This window comes from Arvicanthis niloticus, chromosome 17, assembly GCF_011762505.2.
Source record: "Arvicanthis niloticus isolate mArvNil1 chromosome 17, mArvNil1.pat.X, whole genome shotgun sequence".
Lineage (NCBI taxonomy): Eukaryota > Metazoa > Chordata > Mammalia > Rodentia > Muridae > Arvicanthis > Arvicanthis niloticus.
The window spans coordinates 18337593-18359042 of record NC_047674.1 but is presented as its reverse complement, the minus strand read 5'-3'; the positions used below and the strand labels follow the sequence as shown (position 1 = coordinate 18359042).

General features: G+C 41.0%; 1 protein-coding gene across 6 annotated transcripts in view; it reads left to right on the top strand.

Annotated features, from left to right (window-relative positions):
- Positions 1-4820: 4820 nt before the first annotated feature.
- Dis3l2 (DIS3 like 3'-5' exoribonuclease 2) overlaps positions 4821-21450 on the top strand; it is a 309644-nt gene continuing 293014 nt past the window's right edge. For 2 of the 6 annotated variants that reach the window (XM_076914868.1, XM_034521596.2), the window contains exon 1: positions 4822-4941. The gene's annotated coding sequence lies outside the window, so the exon portion shown is untranslated. Of the gene's footprint in view, positions 5888-21450 lie in introns of all 6 variants that reach the window. The other 4 variants (XM_076914866.1, XM_034521593.2, XM_034521594.2 and 1 more) reach the window with 4 other exon arrangements.

Sequence of the window (21450 nt, the reverse complement as noted above, 5' to 3'; positions counted from 1 at the left end):
TACTAAAGACTTGATCCCAGTTTGTGTGATGGTCAACGTTGCCAACCTGACACAATCTGTAATTTCCTGGAAGATGGGCCTCTGGGCAGGCCTGTGGTGTGTCTTGATTACTCACTATGGGTAATCAAGAGGAATTTGCCCACTATGGGTGGCACTATTCCTTAACTGGAATTCCAGCAACAAATAGTGAAAGAGATCAGAGCATCTACTGCTGTCTTTTTCTTGACTGTAGTTGCATTGTGATAAAGCTACTTCAAATTATTGACTTTCCAGACATGTTGAAATGTACTTTGAACTGTTAACTATAACAAACCCTTTCTCCTTAAAGTTTGCTTCTGTCAGAGTATTTGACCACAACCTGAATAGAAATTCAGATAGTATGAAAGTCACCCTATACTCTGGACTCCCTATTCTTTATTTACACTTTTGAAATTATATGTGTATAAGGACAAATATTTAGAATGTAGTTCGAGAGTGTGCTGATTAGCCCTGGGTAACTGGCTTGGTTCCAGTACCAGGCATGGTTTCCTTCTTGCTGAGCAGGTCTGAAGTTCAATTAGAGAGCTATTGGTTACAAACAATGTATGTGTACCTTTAGGGTTATGCCATGCTGGAAATTCATAGGTATCACAGCTGGGTAGGACTGTTGGTTACTTACCTTCTCTTTGGAAGCTTGCACGGCACTTTCTGGTACCATGAAAGCTAGTCCTTAGGAAGGAGGCTTTCAGGGTAAAGCACAGGAACTTCTGAACCCTGTGTCTGAAGTGCACAGTGTCCTCAGCAACAGGGAGTTAACGTCCACCTCTTGTGGGCAACCAAGGGAAATAGCCATAGTCTGTAGCATTTGGGAATCTCTTAGAAAATCAATTCTATCCAATGGCAATTCAAAAAACAGGACTCCTCATGCCTCATGTTGCAGATGTTGTTAGATGGTCTTTGGCTCTTGAAGGAAGCATGTTATTCCAGATGAGGACATTCCGTCTAAACTCTCAGAGGCAAAGGGGAGGTGGGAGGGTCAGGGGGTGAAGAACTCTGGGAGGAGGGACTGGGAAGGGGGGCAACATTTGGAATGTAAATAAATAAAATATTGCTGGGTGGTGGTGGCGCACGCCTTTAATCCCAGCACTTGGGAGGCAGAGGCAGGCGGATTTCTGAGTTTGAGGCCAGCCTGGTCTACAGAGTGAGTTCCAGGACAGCCAGGGCTATACAGAGAAACCCTGTCTCGAAAAAACCAAAAAAAAAAAAAAAAATTTTTTTTACAGGAAAAATGTTTTAGTAGAATTCATATTCTAAAAGGAAAAGAGAAACTAATACCAGAAAAAAAAAAAAAAACCAAGCATTTATATAAAGTAAAACAAGAACAAAACCAGAATACAGAGCATGGCTTCCAGTTGGAAACAGTGGTCTGGGTGGATGTAGGTGCCTCGGGGAGGAGGCTGGACCAGGTAGTGAGACCTTGAGATATCCTTCTTGCTCACCCACAGCACTCTGGCCCATGTACTCAGGCCACATATATGGTCTTTATGATCTGAAGTCTCTCCAGATCCCTCCAGGCCAGCAAGCACCATTGCTTCTTGGAATGCTCTCAGTTCCCACCCTATTTCACACTCCTTTCACGATCCTTTACTTCCTGTGATGAGATCAGCACACACAGCAGTTAGATCACACTGCTGAATGAACTGATTCTGCCTTATCTCCCTGGAGTTCCTGTGGTGTTTGGTTTGGTCGCTGCACTCTTTCATCCACTTCCTCCCACGCATGCGTATGTACACCTTGACTCTGTTGCCTGGGTTTATCTTTGAGGTTGCAACACATTTTTTTTAAATTGATCCTAGGTTGCTTAGTAACTACTCTCTTCCCTGTCTCTTATGCCAATGGAATTGAGTGGGACAAAAAAGGACAACTTCCAGGACTAGCTGATGGCAGAATGTGTAAAGATGTGGTGACAGGGAACGTTCAGTCATCGACGACTCCTTCATGCCTGCCCTTGTGACTGGGTGGGTGTTGACACAGAATCCTGGGCAGAGGAAATGGTGAATGGGAATCAAGATTAACTAACCCTGGAAAGCTCTGGGACAACAGCAGCTCTGTATAAGTCCTTAACTCATCAGTGAAGTAAGCTTTAATGGCTAGGTCACAGATTGCAGCTGAATGTCCTTCCAAATTCATATTCTGAACACTGGTCCGAGGGTAATAGGAGGTGGGGCTTTGGAAAGTGACTGCGCCCCAAGGGTGGAGCCATCAAAAATGGGATTGGTATTTTTATGAGAATCTAGAAAGCCAACTAGTTCTTTTCCTGTCTGATCAGGAAACAGGAAGTTGTCCCAACCAGACAGTCTGCCAGCACTTTGAGTTCACAACTTCCGGAATTGTGTAAATTTCTGTTGTTTAAGGTTCCCAGCTTATAGTATGTTGTTACAGCAGACAAGACTAAGGCGTAGACACAACGCCTCCTAAAATCAAATTGGTGCGTTTCTCGAGGCTGTAGCCTTTTTTTTTTTCATATCCCAACAGGGCATGGGAATCGTGATCCTACTCATGTGCTGGGTCTTCGGAGACATTTCTCAAAGCATTTTGCATGATTAATGGACTATCAGTCAGTCACCCAGAGACCAAACATAGATGAGGCTTACCATGTTGAAGTGCAGAGCAAATTAGGCTTTCCCATTTCTTACGACACCACTGACAGAAACCCCAACAGTTGTGTTTCCCATAGAAACCCAACCAAATGGTGGGAGCCTAATGAACCACCTGACCCTTCAACAGAATACACTCTAAGGTATACTGACTCATGCATTTGGGCCTTCTCTTCTCTAGATCACAAGGTGGGTTTACACTGTTTATTCACCAAACAAGTGATGTAGCCTACTTTTACCAAACCATCACTACTTACTGGTCCTGGTTTGCATCATTATATCTGGGCCTTTGCTATAGAATGAATGTCTGTGACTTCTCCACCTCCCCAACACCTAATGAGATGGTATTGGGAGGCGGAGTCATTGAAAGATGATTAAGTTATGGGCTCCGAGTCTCCATGGGTGCAACAGTCTCCTTGTAATAGATTTTAGAATCTGTATTTGTATTTTCTGTCTTGTGATGATACGGCGAGCAGATTATCAGACAGCAAGTGGGGCCACATCAGATGCTGAAATAGGTCTGTGACTTGATTTTGGGTTTCCCAGCCTTTGCTCACAGACCGCCCGGTCTCTGGTATTTTGCTTCTGCAGTCAGACTGGATTAAGACAGCCCTTTTGACTATACGGTTCCCATATTCTTCAGCCACACATTTAAAACATTTTCCTTGATTTACTTTCATAGACAGCTGGTTAAACCAGTCATGAGAAGATTCACAGTTTTCCAAAGCAAATCATTATCTCTAAGTCTTTTGGAAGAGCTTAAGGACACCTTTGTTCTACGAGGATTATACATGGACCAGGGATAGGCGTGTGGAACAAGGCTCTTAGCCCCCATCCCCTACGAAGTGTGCTGCGGTCTTCCTGCAGCTCACATGAAGAAGAAAAGCTCACTACACTGAGAAGTCATGGTAGTATGTCCACGTAGCCTTCGAGCCAGTTAGCACACTTTCCACCCGATGTTCAGTCAAACATGGACTCAGACACTAACGCTGTTGACCCTCCTTTCTTTGTTCTTGTCCTTGCCATTCTATTCTTGAGCTTATTTTTGGTTTTCTTAGCTCACCTCCCATTTCTGCCCAACACCACCCCATTAAAAAAAAAAAATTGTTTCAGTCCTTTGTTCTCTGTCTCTTCTGGATTTTCCCATCTCTGTCTCCACTGGCCTGTTTCCTATTCACAGATTCCCTAAGCTTCTGCCATTTATTCTCTGCAGTTTGAAAGGCAAGTTTTGTTTAAACGGAAGTTTGGCTGAGGTTTTGGAAGGATCTGAGGAAGAGCTAGAAAAAAATAAAATAAAATAAAATAAAATAAAATAAAAGATCCTCAGGTTCATTTCTTAAGTAAACATGGAAGTTATATCAAGGTGGGGCTTCTTAAAGCACTAAGAAATCCAGAAGTTTTCCATATCTTTTCTTCTTGATTCAACATGGAGAAAAATGCAGCGGCCTCCTTAACCAGAAGTGGACCCCATTCTCTACTTTGGCATTGTAGTATTGAATTTTAATTATTCTGTTGGCATCACTGGACACATGATCTCCACAGCAGTTGGCAGCTATGACCAGCCCCTCACTGACTTTGTTTTCCTTGTCACACTTCTCTGGATGCTCTTTAGGTTCCTTCTCTATGGTTCACAGAGTCCTCATGTTTTCAATTCTTGACCCACTTGCCTGTCAGGGCCATGCTGCCTTCCGGCAGCCTTAACACCACATTGCAGGTATTCCATGCCGCCTTGACACACTTTTCCCTCCCCCTCCACTTGGTTGAGGTCTCCTTGAGTTTCCCTTCTTTTGCCTAGGCTAGCCTTTCTCACGCAGGCTTTCAGCTTCCTCCGCTCATCTGACCTAGCCGGACACGGTCACTTCTTTGGTTATCTGCCTGCACGTGCCAACAATGCATCTAGCCCTGTACAGGTGTCCAGTGAAGGAGTGATGGGCCAATGCGTGGATGAATAAGATTTGGTAACAAGGAAGGTGCTGGCGTTGGTCCTGAGAGCATCCAAAAGTCTGGTGGCACCTGCAACGTGACAACGGCAGAGTGGTAGGTTTAGGATTCAGATAGCGCGAGAGGGACCCCAGGCAGAAAGGTCACCCAGCCGGGAGCCGCCCACGCGGGATGAGCCTTGCACCGCCCCTTATTCAATCCCGTGGTCCTTCAGCGACCACCGCCTCCACCGCCCACTAGCCCCGCGCTTCGCTCTTGACCCAACCCGGCCACCGTCGCTCTCGGAACGCTCGCTCGTGACCCGGAAGCGCATTCTCCCTAGCAACTGCGGGTCTGCGGCGGCGCCGGCCTCCGGGGAGCGACGGTGAGGCTCCTGCCCCCTCCCCCTGCGCACGCCCCGGCCACCCGGCCTGGCCTTCTCTCCGCGCCACGCTCCGCGGCCCGGACCATGCGTCCTCGTCTCACGGGGCGCCCGACTCCGGCGCCTCTGGTCGCCTTCCGCCAGCCCCGGCCGGGCCTCAGACTCCCTACGCCCCGCGGGCCCTTCCTTTTTGTAGTGCAGTTCAGTGCGAGGGGAGGGAGACGGGATTGGAGCCGGTGTCTGGGAAGACGCGGCTTCCCGAGGTTTGGGTCACCTGGGGATGTGTTCTCGTGGGTCCTGATGGAGACTGACAGGCTTGCGGAGCCTCCCGAGTGATGAGCGGCAGAACTTGCTGATTGCCGGAGTTTCCCAAAGTGATACACTTCATCCGGTCTCTGGGGCTCAGAGACTCATTTAATTGTCCACTTTGAATCGACCATTTCCCCGGGAGTTAGCTTTCCAGTTATGAATGAGCTGTGGATAGTATATTTTATCGTAGCTGTTGTGGCTTCCAGTTTTTTTTTTTTTTTTAATATACAGAAGGAACGTCCTGGGACCTGACTAATCTTGGGAAAGATTTCAAGTAAAATTTACTCCGTTAAATAGGGGCAGGTGTAAACATATCTCTGATTTACATTTCAAGAGATAACAGTGGCACCAAAAACCTCCTTTGAGTTTGGACAAGTGGCACTAAGACGACCTTAGATACTGCTGCTCCTAATAGAATGATGGAGTGAAAACAGAGGTGTGAACGATTTGCAGAATTATTTAGAAATAAAATGCAGGAGCCTTTTAAGATTCACCATTGAAGATTGTATCATTTAGTTTCAGTACTAAGCACCTGTAGTGTTAATGCACTTGAGATAAGTTTTTGAAGACATATGAGGTTGCACACATTGCACTATTGGGAGAAGAAGAAGTTGGCATTTGGTTAAATACAATCTATCTGGTAGGTATCAGTGCTGTGTAGTGGGTTAGGGGGTAGAGAAATCAATGTAGGCTGGTACTTTCAGAAAGATATTTAAGGAGGAAATAATAGTTGATTTGCCTTCAAAGTATAGATAACTATGTATTGGAGGGGACTGAGTGACCTAATAATTTTTTAAAATATTCTTTAGGGTTTGGGAAATATTTAATTCCATGTGGTATTCTTTAGTTCTTATTTTAAAAAGTTAAAGCCACTCTGATCTTGATCTATTTCGTTTAAATCACACCATGATCTTACCCCTTCTAGATCTTTTGTTTCTGCAATCAGTCTTACTTTTATGTAAAACAACCGTCTAAGTAGGCTTACTGTTTAATATGTAAGACTTAAGAGTCTTGTGAAAATTTTGCTCTTTGATATTCTTTATTCTTGAGTGTTACTCATATGTAGCAGGCTCTGTCAGGAGACAGCAAAAACAATGGCTACTCAGCAGCCATTTGCTATGTTTCATCTATGGTGTGCCCCCGACCCCCGTGTGTGTGTGTGTGTGTGTGTGTGTGTGTGTGTGTGTGTTAAGCTTATGCTCTGCTTGACTTAAGCTGTAGGAAGACCTTAGCGGTCCTTCTACCGCAGGCACTGTGCTTGGCTGTGGAGTTGAGAATAAATGCAGATGTGACTTCTATCTTTGGCAGATAGTATTAAGCTATAGTTGTGATGTGTTAAGGGAAATCACAAATGAGACCTATGAATGGAGGTATTCAGGATGCATAGGAAAGGAAGTGCTTCAGTCCCACTGAAAATTAAAGATCGTAGGGCAGAGACCCTATGCTGGCAGGGTGGCTGGAGAGGATCAGGGACAGAAGGTACAGCTTTAGAGAGGGAGCTGGAGGCATGTGGAACGATCTGGTAGGACAGAGGACTGGAGCAGTGAGTGGCGTGGGGCCAGATTGTGCTGGACCTTGTAGGCAAGCTGAATTTTTCTTTGTGCTTTGAATAAAGAGAAGCCTCTATGGAAGGTTTTACTTAGGGACTTAGGCTGTGTGTCGGGTGGGGATGACACAGTATGTTTGTGTCTGAATAGTATGCTTTGTGTTTCTACCACCGGTTAGCATTTGTATTGTTTTCTCATTCCTTGTTCTTCAACTTGCGCCCTATACTTTATTTTGTAAATTTTAATAAAAAATCTAAACTTACATCTATTTGTGTGTGTGTGTGTGTGTGTGTGTGTGTGTCACTGGGGATTGAACTTAGGTGGTCAGGCTTTGTGACAAATGTATTTACTTGCTGAGCCATCTCATTGCCCCTCTCTCATGCTTTATTCTAGTTTGAGAAGTCCCCATATCCCACTTGCAAGATGTACTCAGTTTTCATTTATTTGGGAAAGAAAAGAATTGGAGCTGTAGAGATGGCTCAGCTTTTAAAGGCTAGAGTCTGAACCAAAAATATAAAATAGGCCACTGTGGTTATTTGATTAGAAGTAATTGTAGTACTACTGCTTGGGGACCAGTTTTTGTGTCTTTTTTTTTTTACTCTTTTTTTTTTTTTTAAGTTGTAGTAAACCACATAGTATAAAACTGTCAGGATGGAAATTAGCTTAGTTGGTGAAGTGTTTGCAGCACTGTAGTTCCATATCCCAAGCCCACATGCAAAGTGCACACCTGGTGGCATGTGCTTGTAGGAGTTGTACTCAGGAGACAGAAGGATCCTTGTGGTTTGCTGTAATCTGTTAACCCCAGGTTCCAGTGAGAGACTAGCTTAGAACAAAACAACAAAACAAACTGGGAGCCCTCCCAAAATGAAAACCAAGTTAGACAGCTTCTGAGGAATAACCTAAGGCTGACTTCCTGGCTTTCAGGTGCATGCATATGGCTAATCATAACTTTTTAATGAAATGTAGTGTATTTCTAGAGAAATCCACATTCTTCTTTCCTGCTGTTGGCAATCACCATTCTTCTCTCTGTTGTCATAGTTTTGGCCCCTTTGTATATTTTAAGTGAGTGGACTTGTGCATTGCCCTTACCATGTCTGTCCTCCATCGCTCACTCAAAGCCATTGATTCTTAAATACTCAGCTAGTTTCTGGGCTTCATTCACAGAGTCAGGGCAAAAGAGGGTTTTTTTTTTTTTTTTTTTTTTTTTTTATCTTCTATTTGGTTTGCCAATAATGTAGGGAGCCCTGATGAATTGGGAAATGGTTTCTTTCCTTCAGTTTTCTGTTATTCTTTGTATGTAGCTAGTATTTTTTTTCCTTACCTGTTATCAGTATTTTTTAGTGTTTCTATCTGGTTTCGAGTGCCCTTGTGGGAAGGTGGTGGTGGTGGTTGTTTTTGACTAGAATCTCGATTCTTTAATTGAAAGTACTTATGATACCTGTTTTTTTCAGAATGAACTTTGATTGTGCCTTTTATTGACCTTATTAATCATCTGTGTTGTTGAATTTACTTGTATGCTGGTGTTCTTGGTCGCCTTATTGTAAGTGTTATCAACCTCAGTGCACTTTCCATTATTTGTAAGCATCTTTAAAAAATAGACTCAATTATCCCCCCACCCCATTTTCATGTAAGTGTATGGGTATCTGTGTGTATTCACATGTTTGTGAACACATGTGTTTGGGTGAGGCCTGTGGTTGATGTGGGGAAACATCCTGTATAGATTTTCTGCCTTATTATTGAGATAAGGTCTCTCATTCAAATCCAGAGATCACCGATGTGACTGGTCTTGCAGTCTGGCTTGTTCTGGGGGATCCCTTGTCTCTTCTTTCATAGGCTTGAAATATAGGCAAGCTGCCACACTCACCCAGCATTTATATAGGTTCTTGGAATCTGAACCCATGTCTCCAGGCTTGCTTGCAAGGCAAGGGTTTGAACCACTGAACCATTTCTTCAGCCCAGATTCAGATACATGTATGTATGTATGCATGCATGCATGTTTGTTCCAGGTCTCTGTTACACGAGAAACCCTGTCTCAACTCCCCCACCCCGCCAGAAAGCCAAACCTCTCTATGGTTATACATGTGTTGAGTAAAAGTTCTCTTCATTCCTCTGCTAATCTCATATTTACATTTGTTATGATTTTATTTCTGCTTTAGGGATTTCCTTTAAAGTTTCTATTAATGGGAATTTGTTGGTGATTGTATGTCCGAAAATGGTATTTTATTTGCTTTGGAAAAACACTTAAGTAATGAATTTTAGATCCCCCCCCCCAATCAATCACTTAAAAGATGCTGATTTATTATTTTCGGTCTCACTTGTTTCTGATAAGAAAGCCACCACCATCCTTTTGTTTCCTGGTACATAATATGCGTTTTTTTCTGCGGCTGGTTTAAAGATTTTCTTGTTAAACTGGTTTAACCAAATTGATTGTGGTATGTGTTCATGTAGTTTTCTTTATGTTCCTTGTGTTTGGGATCATTGAACTTCTTGATTTGTGATTTAATAGTTTTCATCAATTTTGTAAAGTATTTGACTGTCATTTTTTTCCAGTATTTGTCTTTCTTATTCCTCTCCCTTGTAGGTTTTGATTAAATGTATATTAAGTTGCATGAGGTGGCTCTGCAGCTCACTGATGCGGTGTGAATTTCTTTCTGTGGATTCATGTTTTTCCCCACTGCTGTATCTTCAAGTTCACCAGCCTTTTCCCTGTGCAGTATCTAATCTGTTACTAGTTCAATCATCCTGTTATTCTAAGGCATGTTATTAAAGACATGTTCGCCATATCTTTAATCTCAGACACCATAGTTTTAAACTTTTGTGTTGGTGTGTATGTGTGTGCATGTGCCTACATGCCATAACATGTTTGTAGAGCCCAGAGGACAACTTTGTGGAATCAGTTCTCTTTCCACCTTAACATGGTTTCTGGGGTGGAGCTCAAGTAGTTAGGCTGAAGTAGCTGGTGATGGCCTGTTGCCGTCTCGTAGACCCAGGTGTCCTAGGTTTTAATCTCTAGGGGTCTTTAAGAATATAGAGTGTAGTCCTAATAGCCACAGCTTTTGCAACCTTTGTTGTTTGTTGTTCCAAGGCACTTCTACCCCCAGTGTCTTTCTTTAAATTCCCTCTCCTAAACCCACACCCTTATTAATTTAAGAACACACACTAGGTGATGATTTCCTTATTTTGTATATCCAGAAGCTGAAGCTTAAGAAACTTGGGAGTTTGTTTTGGTTAAGGTCAGATAGCTAATGGTTCAAATTTAAATTTAGTTTTCTCTAACCATATAACTTGATTCTAGCAAGATAGACAAATATAGAAATAAAACAGGACATGATTAGGGAAGATTACCATAACACAGCATGCAGAGCCATGCTGTTCATAAAAGATTTTCAAAGATGCAGGAAGCATTTGGGACAGGCTTTGGAAGTTAGGAAATTTTGCAGGCTTCTAATGTGAGGGAAGCATCTGAGGGGTGTGTGGTGTATGGGTGGGCAGAGAGTGTATTGCAGTGCATGGGCTTGGAAGATGGGATATGTGTTTGGCTGAATTGGGTGTGACTATGACAGTAAAAGACAAAGGAGTTGGACTGAATTGCAGGCGTTTTTTTTTTTTTTTTTTTTTTTTTGTCTAGCTTCAAAACAGTCTTTTGTATGTCTTTAGCTACTGTATGAGTCTGATCCAGGGCAGGCATCTTTTAAAATCTGCCTTCATTACTTAGTACAGTCTTACACATAATTAATTCACAGGTTATTGATTGATTGATTGATAGAGTGTTTTCTTACTGTTACTTAGTTACTTTATTAGTGCTTGTGATTGAATTGTCTATTGTATGAGAAGTCTTAAATCTTGTGTTCATAAAATTCCTTCCAAAGAAGTCAGCATACCTTATGCTGATTCATTTATTGATTATCTCAGCAGTTAATTTACTATACCCAAGAGTATCCCACTATCTTAGGAACTTGGATACAGCTTCAACTGTAGAGTCATTGGGTAGCTGTTTTTGTTTTGTTTTGTTTTTTTTTCCAGACAGGGTTTCTTTATGTAGCCTTGGCTGTCCTGGAACTTACTCTATAGACCAGGCTGGCCTTGAACTCAGAGATCTGTCTGCCTCTGCCTCCTGAGTGCTGGGATTAAAGAGGTGTACCACCACTGCCCAGTTCTATTTTTTTCATTAATAATTAACAAAATTTATGTGTGTGTTTTCCTTGCATATATATCTATGCACCATGTGTGTGCAGTGCCCTCAAGAAGCAAGAAGAGGGCATTAGATCCCTGGCATCCTAGCTACAGATAGTTGTGAGCCACCATGTGGGTGCTGGGAAGAAAAGCAGATCTTCTGGAAGAGCAGCTAGCTCTTGAAAAACAAGACAAACAAACAATTTAAATTACATTTTAACTTTAGTGAGAATGCTACTAAATCATACCATATTATTCTTGCTGTTTTTGATATTCATTTTAAGAGATTTATGTACTATTTTTATTTTATATGTATAAGTGTTTGCCTGAGTGTTTCTCTGTGCACCACGTGCGTACAGTGCCTGGGGAGGCTTAAAGGGTGTCAGATCCTCTGTAACTGGAGTTACAGATGGTTGTGATCCACCATATGGGTGCTGGAAATTGAACGAGTTTCTTCAGAAGAGCAGCCAGTGCAGAGCCGTCTGTTCATCTCGTCTATCAGATCTTTTGAGGCTTGAGGTCTTCCACTGTTCTGGGGGCCCTTCCATCTCCACCACCCCTACTAGGGTTAAAATGCATGCATCTGTGCCCAACTTTTTTTTTTTTTTTTTTTTTTTTGTTTTTTTGTTGTTGTTGTTTTGTTTCCCACATGGGTCCTAGGAATTGGAACTCAGGTCCTTATGCTTGCATGACAGATACTTTACTGATAGAATATCTTCCCAGCCCCAAGTTTTTCGTCTTCTGTGCGTTAGAATAGTTTTAACACAGAAATATATATATTTGACATTGCATGTATTTAAGATAGACTGTATTCAATACTTACCATTTTAGTCTGTTATTAAATCTGTTGCTTTTCTTCCTGTAGCTTTTCTTCACTATCAGGTTTGGTGGGAAGTAGGGGAATAGCTTAAGGATGGGAACCATTTCCTTCACTTGTATAGCTGGCCGTTGTTTAGAATCATGCAGTGAGAAATCCTTTATCTGCTGAGGCATAATCTTCAGCAGACATAAAACAAATCTGCATTTGTTTCTTTATTGTCTGTTTAAGCATCTTTTAACAGTGACCATTGGTGAGGTTATTTGAAAACTAATTTAAAAAGTAGTTCTTCTTACTATTTAGGCTTTTGGTCTGTTTTTAATAATGAGGCCCTGCTATGTGCTTTTTTTCCCCCCTATGTATTTAGACTTTCTTGCCTTTTTTGGAAAAGTTGTTGAGAGAGAGTTTTTCACTGGATCTCCTGAACCCGGTTATGGTGATAAATTGATTTCCTCATCTAGCAGAATACAATATAACAAAGTATAATTGTCTTTCGTTTTCTTTTCCATTTTAGATTAGTGTGTGTGTGTGTGTTGTGCTTGTTTGTGTTTATGTATGTTCACCACGGGCACGCTTTGGGTAATGGGTCCTCTAGACCTGGTCTTATGGATGGTTGTGAGGCACTTGTGGGTGTTGCTAACTGAACTCAGGTCCTCTTCAAGAGCAACAAGTGTTCTTAACTACTGAGCCACCTCTCCAGCCTTCTGTTTCTGTAGCTCCAAGTGCCCGGAGGATTGTGCTGATGTTTAAGTCCCTTATATAGAACATTGTATTTGCATGTGACCTGTGCATATCCTTTTGAAATCACTTCTAGGTTAGTTATAGAATCTAACAGAATTCTTGTATTGTTTAGGGAATAATGACAAGGAAAAAGTGTACACATATTCAGCATTTTTTTCTTGGTTCTTTCAATCTGTATTTGTTAAATCCACCAAGGTAGCACCTGTGGATTTTGAGGATCCAGTGTACCACTGAATGGCTTACACAGCAGGAATGTATTGCTCAAAGGTCTGGAAGCCAGAAGCCTGACATCCAGGTGTTGGCAGAGTTTATTTCTGAAGGTTATGAAGAAACTGTTCCATCTCTCCCTCTCCTAGCTTCAGGAAGCTGCTGGCAATCTCTGGCATTCTTTGGCTTTTAAACACACCGTTTTGATGTTTGCCTTAATCGTCACATGATGTTATCTCTGGGAGTGTGTCTTTGTTCAAAATTTTCCTTTTTATAAAGACAATAGTCATCGGGTATGCCCCCACTCTTATATGATGTCATTTTAACTAATTACTTCTTCAGAATCCAAATAAAGTTACATGCTAAGAAGCTTCAGGTTTAGGACTTCAACATATATTGTGTTAATCAGCTGTTACTGTAATACAGTGTCTGAGATGACTAATCTATTTTGGCTTACAGATTTGGAGGTCCAATCTGTGATGAACTCCGTTGCTTTGTTCCTGTGGTGAGGTCAAGTTAGGTGGCAAACCTAACTTGGATATGCCATGACCAGAGAGCAAAGGAAAGAAGCAGAAAGGGGCTAGGATTCCATTACCCCTTCAAGGGTCCGTCACCAATGGCATAAGACTCTTTCCTAGGCCTCTCTTCTTGAAGGTTCTGCCATTTCCTGATGTCACAAGACTCCTTGGGAGACATCCAGGGGTACAGTCATAGCACTCTCCTTGCTCTGCAAACGGGGCAGCTCCTGGTGGGTCTAGGTGTTAGTGATTTAGAAGCCACTATAGTTTGAAACCGGGGCTGATGTGAGAAACTCATGACTAGGAATGGTTGGATTAAATGTGGTTCTGCTATGCACTGATTTTCAGACTGAGAAACTGAAATTTTTCAGAGAGAAGCTTCACAAAGATAGATGTTTCTGAGGCCTGAGGAAAAATGCCCTGTTAAGAGTCTCCCAGAGTTGATGAAAAGAAGTCTAAGGTCCTGGAAAAGAATAGAGGTTCAGAGTTAAGGAAGTGACTATAGATCCCTACTCTGAGAACTGGCTTAAGCTTGTTCAAAGTACAATTGTCCTCAGTATCCATGGGGTCTGTATGTAATGATTCAAATAACAGCAGATCAAAGTTATTAGATTTGCATTTGCACTGGAGCAGGTGTGGACTCTTAGTCTGCTGGCAATGTATGATTTGCACAGGATTTACATTGAATTTAAAGATAATTCTTTCACATGCAAGCATGCATGTGCTTCAGTGTATTTTTCCCTGTGTGCATGTGTGCACGTGCATGCATGTATGTGTGGTGGCTAGAGGACAACCTCTGTTATCATACACAGGGAGGCCACCCATTTCCTTTGAGATAGTCTCTTATTGGCCTGGAACTCACCAATTAGGCTAGTCTGGCTGTTCAGTGAGTGTCAGGGATGGATCCTCTGTCTGTGCCTTTCATGATGGGATTACAAGTGCCAGCTAATATGCCTGCTCTTGTTCCTTGGGTTCTGGGGTTGAGTTCAGGTGCTTGTACTTGTAGGGTAAGTGCTTTAGATGGATGGGCATAGACACAGATACACTCCCATTTAGTATAAAGGACGTGGTCATTGGATTTTGGTATACATGAGGTTCTTGGAACCAGTGTTCCAAGTAGAAAGACTATGTTTAAGTCCTTGAGAGACTGGGAATCATTTTTATTTAGAACCATTCTTTTAGAATCTTTAATTTCTAAAGTAAAGAAGTAGACTGAAAACTGGAACTCACTGAAGAGTGAGGATGTGCTTATGTGGGAGAAGTGGAGATGGCTGTTGTGCTAGAGATAGGTGTTAACATCCAGTGGGAACATAGCATGTGGTCTGTGCAAGGAGAGACAGAAAATACAAATGGAGTTCTTGATAGAGTTTCTAATTGATCACTAAAAGTTTTTAAATTAATTTCTGGAGTTTTTATTACAAACATTCCTTCTGGGATATAAGTAAGAAAATTTTTATATATTGTATTTGGATACCACTGAACAACTGCAGTGCTTTTTTCTGGTGATTGTGTTGGGTTTTCTAGGTAGATTCATTTATAATTGGTCATTCTTTTTTTTTTTTTTATTGGATATTTTATTTGCATTTCAGATGTAATCCCCTTTCCCCATTTCCCCCGCACCCAGGAACTCCCTATCCCATCCCCCCTCCTCCTGCTTCTATGAGGATATGCCCCCACCCACTCTCCCACTCTTACCTCCCACCCACAATTTCCCCCACACTGGGGCATCCAGCTTTCACTGGACCAAGGACTTCCTAACCCAATTATGCCTGACACGGTCATCCTCCCTTATGTATATAGCTGGAGCCATGGGTCCCTCCCTATGTGCTACCAGGCTGCTGGTTTAGACCCTGGGAGCTCTGGTTGGTTGGTATTGTTGTTCTCTCCATGGGGCCTCAAACCCTTTCAGCTCCTTCAGTCTTCTCTCTCACTCCTCCATTGGGAACCCCATGATCAGTTCAATGGTTAGCTGTGAGCATCCATCTCTGTATATTCCAGGCTCTGGTAGACCTCTAAGGAGGCAGCTATATGAGGCTCCTGTCAGCATGTACTTCCTGGCATCCACATCACCCTCTACCTTTGGTGACTGCACAAGGGATGGATACTCAGGTGGAGCGGTCTCCAGATGGCCCCCCTTCGGTTTCTGTCCCACACTTTGTCTTTATATTTGCTCCCTTGAGTATTTTGTTACTTCTTCTAAGAAGTGCCAAAGCATCCACACTTTGGTCTTCCTTGTTCATGAGCTTCATGTGGTCTGTGAGTTGCATCTTGGATATTGTGAGCTTTTGGGCTAATATCCAATTATCAGTTAGTGCATACCATGTGTATTCTTTTGTGATTGGGTTACCTCACTCAAGATGATATTTTCTAGTTCCATCCATTTGCCTAAGAATGTCTGGAATTCATTGTTTTTAATAGCTGAGTGATATTCCATTGTGTAAATGTACCACATTTTCTGTATCCATTCCTCTGTTGAAGGACATCTGGGTTCTTTCCAGCTTCTGGCTATTATAAATAAGGCTGCTATGAACACAGTGGAACATATGTCCTTGTTATATGCTGGAGCATCTTCTGGGTATATGCCCAGGAGTGGTATAGTTGGGTCCTCAGGTATTGCTATGTCCAATTTTCTGAGGAACCACCAGACTGATTTCCAGAGTGGTTGTACCAGCTTGCAATCCCACCAACAGTGGAGGAGTGTTCCTCTTTCTCCACATCCTCGCCAGCATCTGCTATCACCTGAGTTTTTGATCTTGGTCATTTTGACTGGTGTGAGGTGGAATCTCAGGGTTGTTTTGATTTGCATTTCCTTGATGACTAAGGATATTGAACGTTTCTTTAGGTGCTTCTCAGCCATTCGAGTTTCCTCAGTTGAGAATTCTTTGTTTAGCTCTGTACCCCATTTTTTAATAGGGTTATTTTGTTGTCTGTAGTCTAATTTCTTGAGTTCTTTGTATATATTGGATATTAGCCCTCTATCGGATGTAGTATTGGTAAAGATCTTTTCCCAATCTGTTGGTTGCCATTTTGTCCTTTTGACAGTGTCCTTTGCATTACAGAAGCTTTGCAATTTTATGAGGTCCCATTTGTCAATTCTTGATCTTAGAGCATAAGCTATTAGTGTTCTATTCAGGAACTTTTCCCCTGTGCCTAGGTATTCGAGGGTCTTCTCCACCTTCTCTTCTATTAGTTTTAGTGTATCTGGTTTTATGTGAAGGTCCTTTATCCACTTGGACTTGAGCTTTGTACTAGGAGATAAGAATGGATTTATTTGCATTCTTCTACATGCTGACCTCCAGTTGAACCAGCACCATTTGTTGAAAATGGTGTCCTTTTCCCACTGGATGGTTTTAGCCTCTATGTCAAAGATCAAGTGACCATAGGTGTGTGGGTTCTGGATCTTCAATTCTATTCCGTTGATATTCCTGCCTGTCTCTGTACCAATACCATGCAGTTTTTATCACTATTGCTCTGTAGTACAGTTTGAGGTCAGGGATGGTGATTCCCCCAGAAGTTCTTTTATTGTTGAGACTATTTCTCACTATCCTGTTTTTTTTTTTTTTTTTTTTTTTTTTTATTTCAAATGAATTTGCAAATTACTCTTTCTATCTCTGTGAAGACTTGAGTTGGAATTTTGATGGGGATTGCATTGAATCTGTATATTGCTTTTGGCAAGATGGCCATTTTTACTATATTAATCTTGCCAATCCATGAGCATGGTAGATCTTTTCATCTTCTGAGATCTTCTTTGATTTCTTTCTTCAGAGACTTGAAGTTCTTATCATACAGATCTTTCACTTGCTTGGTTGGATTCACACCAAGGTATTTTATATTATTTGTGACTATTGTATAGGGTGTCATTTCCCTAATTTCTTTCTCAGCCTGTTTATTCTTTGAGTAGAGGAAAGCTACTGATTTGTTTGAGTTGATTTTATATCCAGCCACTTTGCTGAAGTTGTTTATCAGGTTTAGGAGTTCTCTGGTGGAAGTTTTAGGGTCACTTAAGTATACTATCATATCATCTGCAAAAAATGAAATTTGACTTCTTACTTTCCTATTTGTATCCCTTTGACTTCCTTTTGTTGTCTAATTGCTCTGACTAGAACTTCCAGTACTATACTGAATACGTAGGGTGAGAGTGGGCAGCCTTGTCTAGTCCCTGATTTTAGTGGGATTGCTTCAAGTTTCTCTCCATTTAGTTTGCTGTTGGCTACTGGCTTGCTGTATATTGCTTTTACTATGTTTAGATATAGGCCTTGATTTCCTGCTCTTTCCAAGACTTTTACCATGAAGGGATGTTGAATTTTGTCAAATGCTTCCTCAGCATCTAGTGAGATGATCATGTGGGTTTCTTTCTTTGAGTTTGTTTATATAGTGGATTACATTGTTGGATTTCCGAATATTGAACCATCCCTGCATTCCTGGGATAAAGCCTACTTGATCATGATGGATCATGATGGATTGTTTTGATGTGTTTTTGGATTTGGTTTGCCAGAATTTTATTGAGTATTTATGTATCGATATTCATAAGGGAGATTGGTCTGAAGTTTTCTTTCTTTGTTCTGTCTTTGTGTGGTTTAGGTATGAGTGTAATTGTAGCTTCATAGAATGAATTGGGTAGTGTTCCTTCTGTTTCTATTTTGTGAAATAGTTTGAAGAGAATAGGTCTTCTTGGAAGGTCTGATAGAATTCTGCACTAAAATCATCTGGTCCTGGGCTTTTTTTTTTTTTTTTTTTGTGGGGAGACTGTTAATGACTGCTGTTACTTTTTTTTTTTTTTTTTTTTTTTTTTTTTTTTTTTTTTTTTTTTTTTTTTTTTAGGGGTTATGGGTCTCTTTAGATGGTTTATCTGCTGCTGATTTAACTTTGGTACCTGGTATCTGTCTAGAAAGTTGTCCATTTCATCCAGATTTTCCAGTTTTGTTGAGTATAGGCTTTTGTAGTAGGATCTGATGATTTTTTGAATTTCCTCAGTTTCTGTTGTTATATCTTCCTTTTCAGTTCTGATTTTATTAATTTGGATATTGTCTCTGTGCCCTCTGGTTAGTCTGTCTAAGGGTTTATCTATCTTGTTGATTTTCTCAAAGAACCAGCTCCTGGTTTTGTCGATATTTTGTATAGTTCTTTTTGTTTCTACTTGGTTGATTTCAGCCCTGAGTTTGATTATTTCCTGCCATCTACTCCTCTTGGGTGTATTTGCCTCTTTTTGTTCTGACGCTTTCAAGTGTGCTGTCAAATTGTTAGTGTATGCTCTCTCTAGTTTCTTTTTGTAGGCACTTAGAGCTATGAGTTTTCCTCTTAGCACTGCTTTCATGGAGTCCCACAAGTTTTGGTATGATGTGTCCTCATTTTCATTGAATTCTAAAAAGTCTTTAATTTTTTTTTTTTTAATTTCTTCCATGACCAAGTCATCATTGAGTAGAGCATTGTTCAGTTTCCACGTGTATGTGGGCTTTCCATTGTTTTTGTCATTATTGAAGACCAGCCTTAGTCCATGGTGATCTGATTGGATGCAAGTGATTATTTCAATCTTTTTGTATCTGTTGAGGCCTGTTTTGTAGCCAGTTATATGGTCTCTTTTGGAGAAGGCACCATGAGGTGCTGAGAAAAAGGTATATTCTTTTGTTTTAGGATGAAATGTTCTATAGATATCTGTTAAATCTATTTGGTTCATAACTTCTGTTAATTTCATTGTGTCTCTGTTTAGTTTCTGTTTCCATGATCTGTCCATTGCTGAGAGTGGAGTGTTGAAATCCTCCACTATTGTTGTGTGAGGTGCAGTGTGTGCTTTGAGCTTTAGTAAAGTTTCTTTTATGTATGTGGGTGCCCTTGCATTTGGGGCATAGATGTTCAGAATTGAGAGTTCATCTTGGTAGATTTTTCCTTTGATGAGTATGAAGTGTCCTTCCTTATCTTTTTTGATTACTTTTGGCTGAAAATCAATTTTATTTGATATTAGAATGGCTACTCCAGTTTGTTTCTTAGGATCATTTGCTTGGAAAATTGTTTTCCATCCTTTTACTCCGAGGTAGTGTCTATCTTTGTCACTGAGGTGCATTGCGTTTCCTGTATAAAGCAAAATTCTGGGTCCTGTTTATGTATCCAGTCTGATAGTCTACGTCTTTTTATTGGGGAATTGAGTCCATTGATGTTAAGAGATATTAAGGAAGAATGATTGTTGCTTCCTGTTATTTTTGTTATTAGAGGTGGAATTATGTTTGCATATCTATCTTCTTTTGGGGTTGTTGGAAGATTACTTTCTTGCTTTTTCTAGGTTGTAGTTTCCCTCACTGTGTTGGAGTTTTCCATCAATTATCCTTTGTAGCGCTGGATTTGTGGGAAGATATTGTGTAAATTTGGTTTTGTCATGGAATGTCTTGGTTTCTCCATCTATGGTAATTGAGAGTTTAGCTGGGTATAAGAGTCTGGGCTGGCATTTGTGTTCTCTTAGGGTCTGTTCTGTATGATATCAGTCCAGGATCTTCTGGCTTTTATAGTCTCTGGTGAGAAGTTTGGTGTAATTCTTATAGGTCTGCCTTTATATGTTACGTTACCTTTTTCCCTTACTGCTTTTAGTATTTTTTCTTTGTTTTGTGCATTTGATGTTTTGATTATTATGTGACGGGAGGAATTTCTTTTTTGGTCTAGTATATTTGGGGTTCTGTAGGCTTCTTGTATGTTCATGGACACTTCTTTCTTTAGGTTAGGGAAGTTTTCCCTCTATAATTTTGTTGAAGATGTTTACTGGCCCTTTAAGTTGGGAATCTTTACTCTCATCTATACCTATGTCAATGTTTTTCATGGTATTTTCTGCATATGAGATTCTCTCTTCCATCTCATTTATGACTCCTGATCTCTTTTCTAAGTTTTCTATCTCCAGGGTAGTCTTTCTTTGAGATTTCTTTGTTGTTTCCACTTCCATTTTTAGATCTTGGAGGTACTGTTTAATTCCTTCACCTGTTTGGTTGTGTTTTCTTGCAGTTCTTTAGGGGATTTTTGTGTTTCCTGTTTAAGGGCTTTTACCTGTTTACCTTTGTTTTCCTGTACTTCTTTAAGGGAGTTATTTATGTCCTTCTTAAAGTCCTCTATCATCCTCATGAGAAGTGATTTTAAATCTGAATCCTGCTTTTCGGTGTGATGGGATGTCCAGGGCTTGCTATGGTGGGAGAACTGGGTTCTGATGATGCCAAGTAACTTGGGTTTCTGTTGCTTATGTTCTTGCACTTGTCTTTCACCATCTGGTTAACTCTAGTGCTACCTGCACTCACTGTCTCTGACTGGAGCCTGTCTTTCTAGTTATCTTGCTTGTGTCAGAACTGCTCAGAGTCCAGATGTCTCTGTGATCCTGTGATCCTGAGCTCCTGGGTGGATGAACTGCTGGGACTCAGGCAGAGTCCTTTGGGATCCTGAAATCCTGCTGCTCTGAGTACAGTGGTTCCTTCAATGCTCTGAGTGCAGTGGTTCCTTTAGGATGGCTCACAATATGATGTCTTCAGGAGAGCAGACCAGCTATGTGTTTACCTCAGCCAAAAGGCGTAATTGCTCATTCTAAAATTTCGTTTACATCACCTTTTATGTAGCAATGGCCAGCTCCTTCAGATTAGCATTGAATAACAAGCACCACATCCATTGGTAGCCTTTTCCTGTTCTTAAGGTGATTGAAATGTTGAAATGCCTTTAGTGCTTTCATTGTTTATTATATTTTCTGTTTCCATGTTTTTTTTTTTTTTCTTTATGAGATAGGCTCTGTCTTTGTAACTCTGGCTGTCCTGGAACTCGATATGTAGACCAGGAGGCAGACCTTGAGCTCATGGAGATTTTCCTGCCTCTGCTTCCAAGTGCTGGGATTAAAGGCATATGCCACCATATCTTGCTACTTTTTTTTCTTTTTAAACTTTCTTTTTTAGTTAAACCTTAGTTTGATATATTTGTAGACTTATACACAGTTGTAAGAAAAAATAGAGACAGAGCCCAACTGCCCTTCACTCAGTTTTCTCTAGAATAACTGTAGTATATTAAAACCAGGGCATCTCAGCCACTGTCTCCCTGTATTGCCAGGTGTTGGTGCTTTGTATTGGTGTTTTTCCAGTTTCACATGTACTCAGTAGAGATCATGTGAGCTGTATGTCTGTGGATTTGTGTGATCACCACCACAGTAGAGCTACAGAAGAGTGTGTCACAGAGGTCCTTCATATTATCC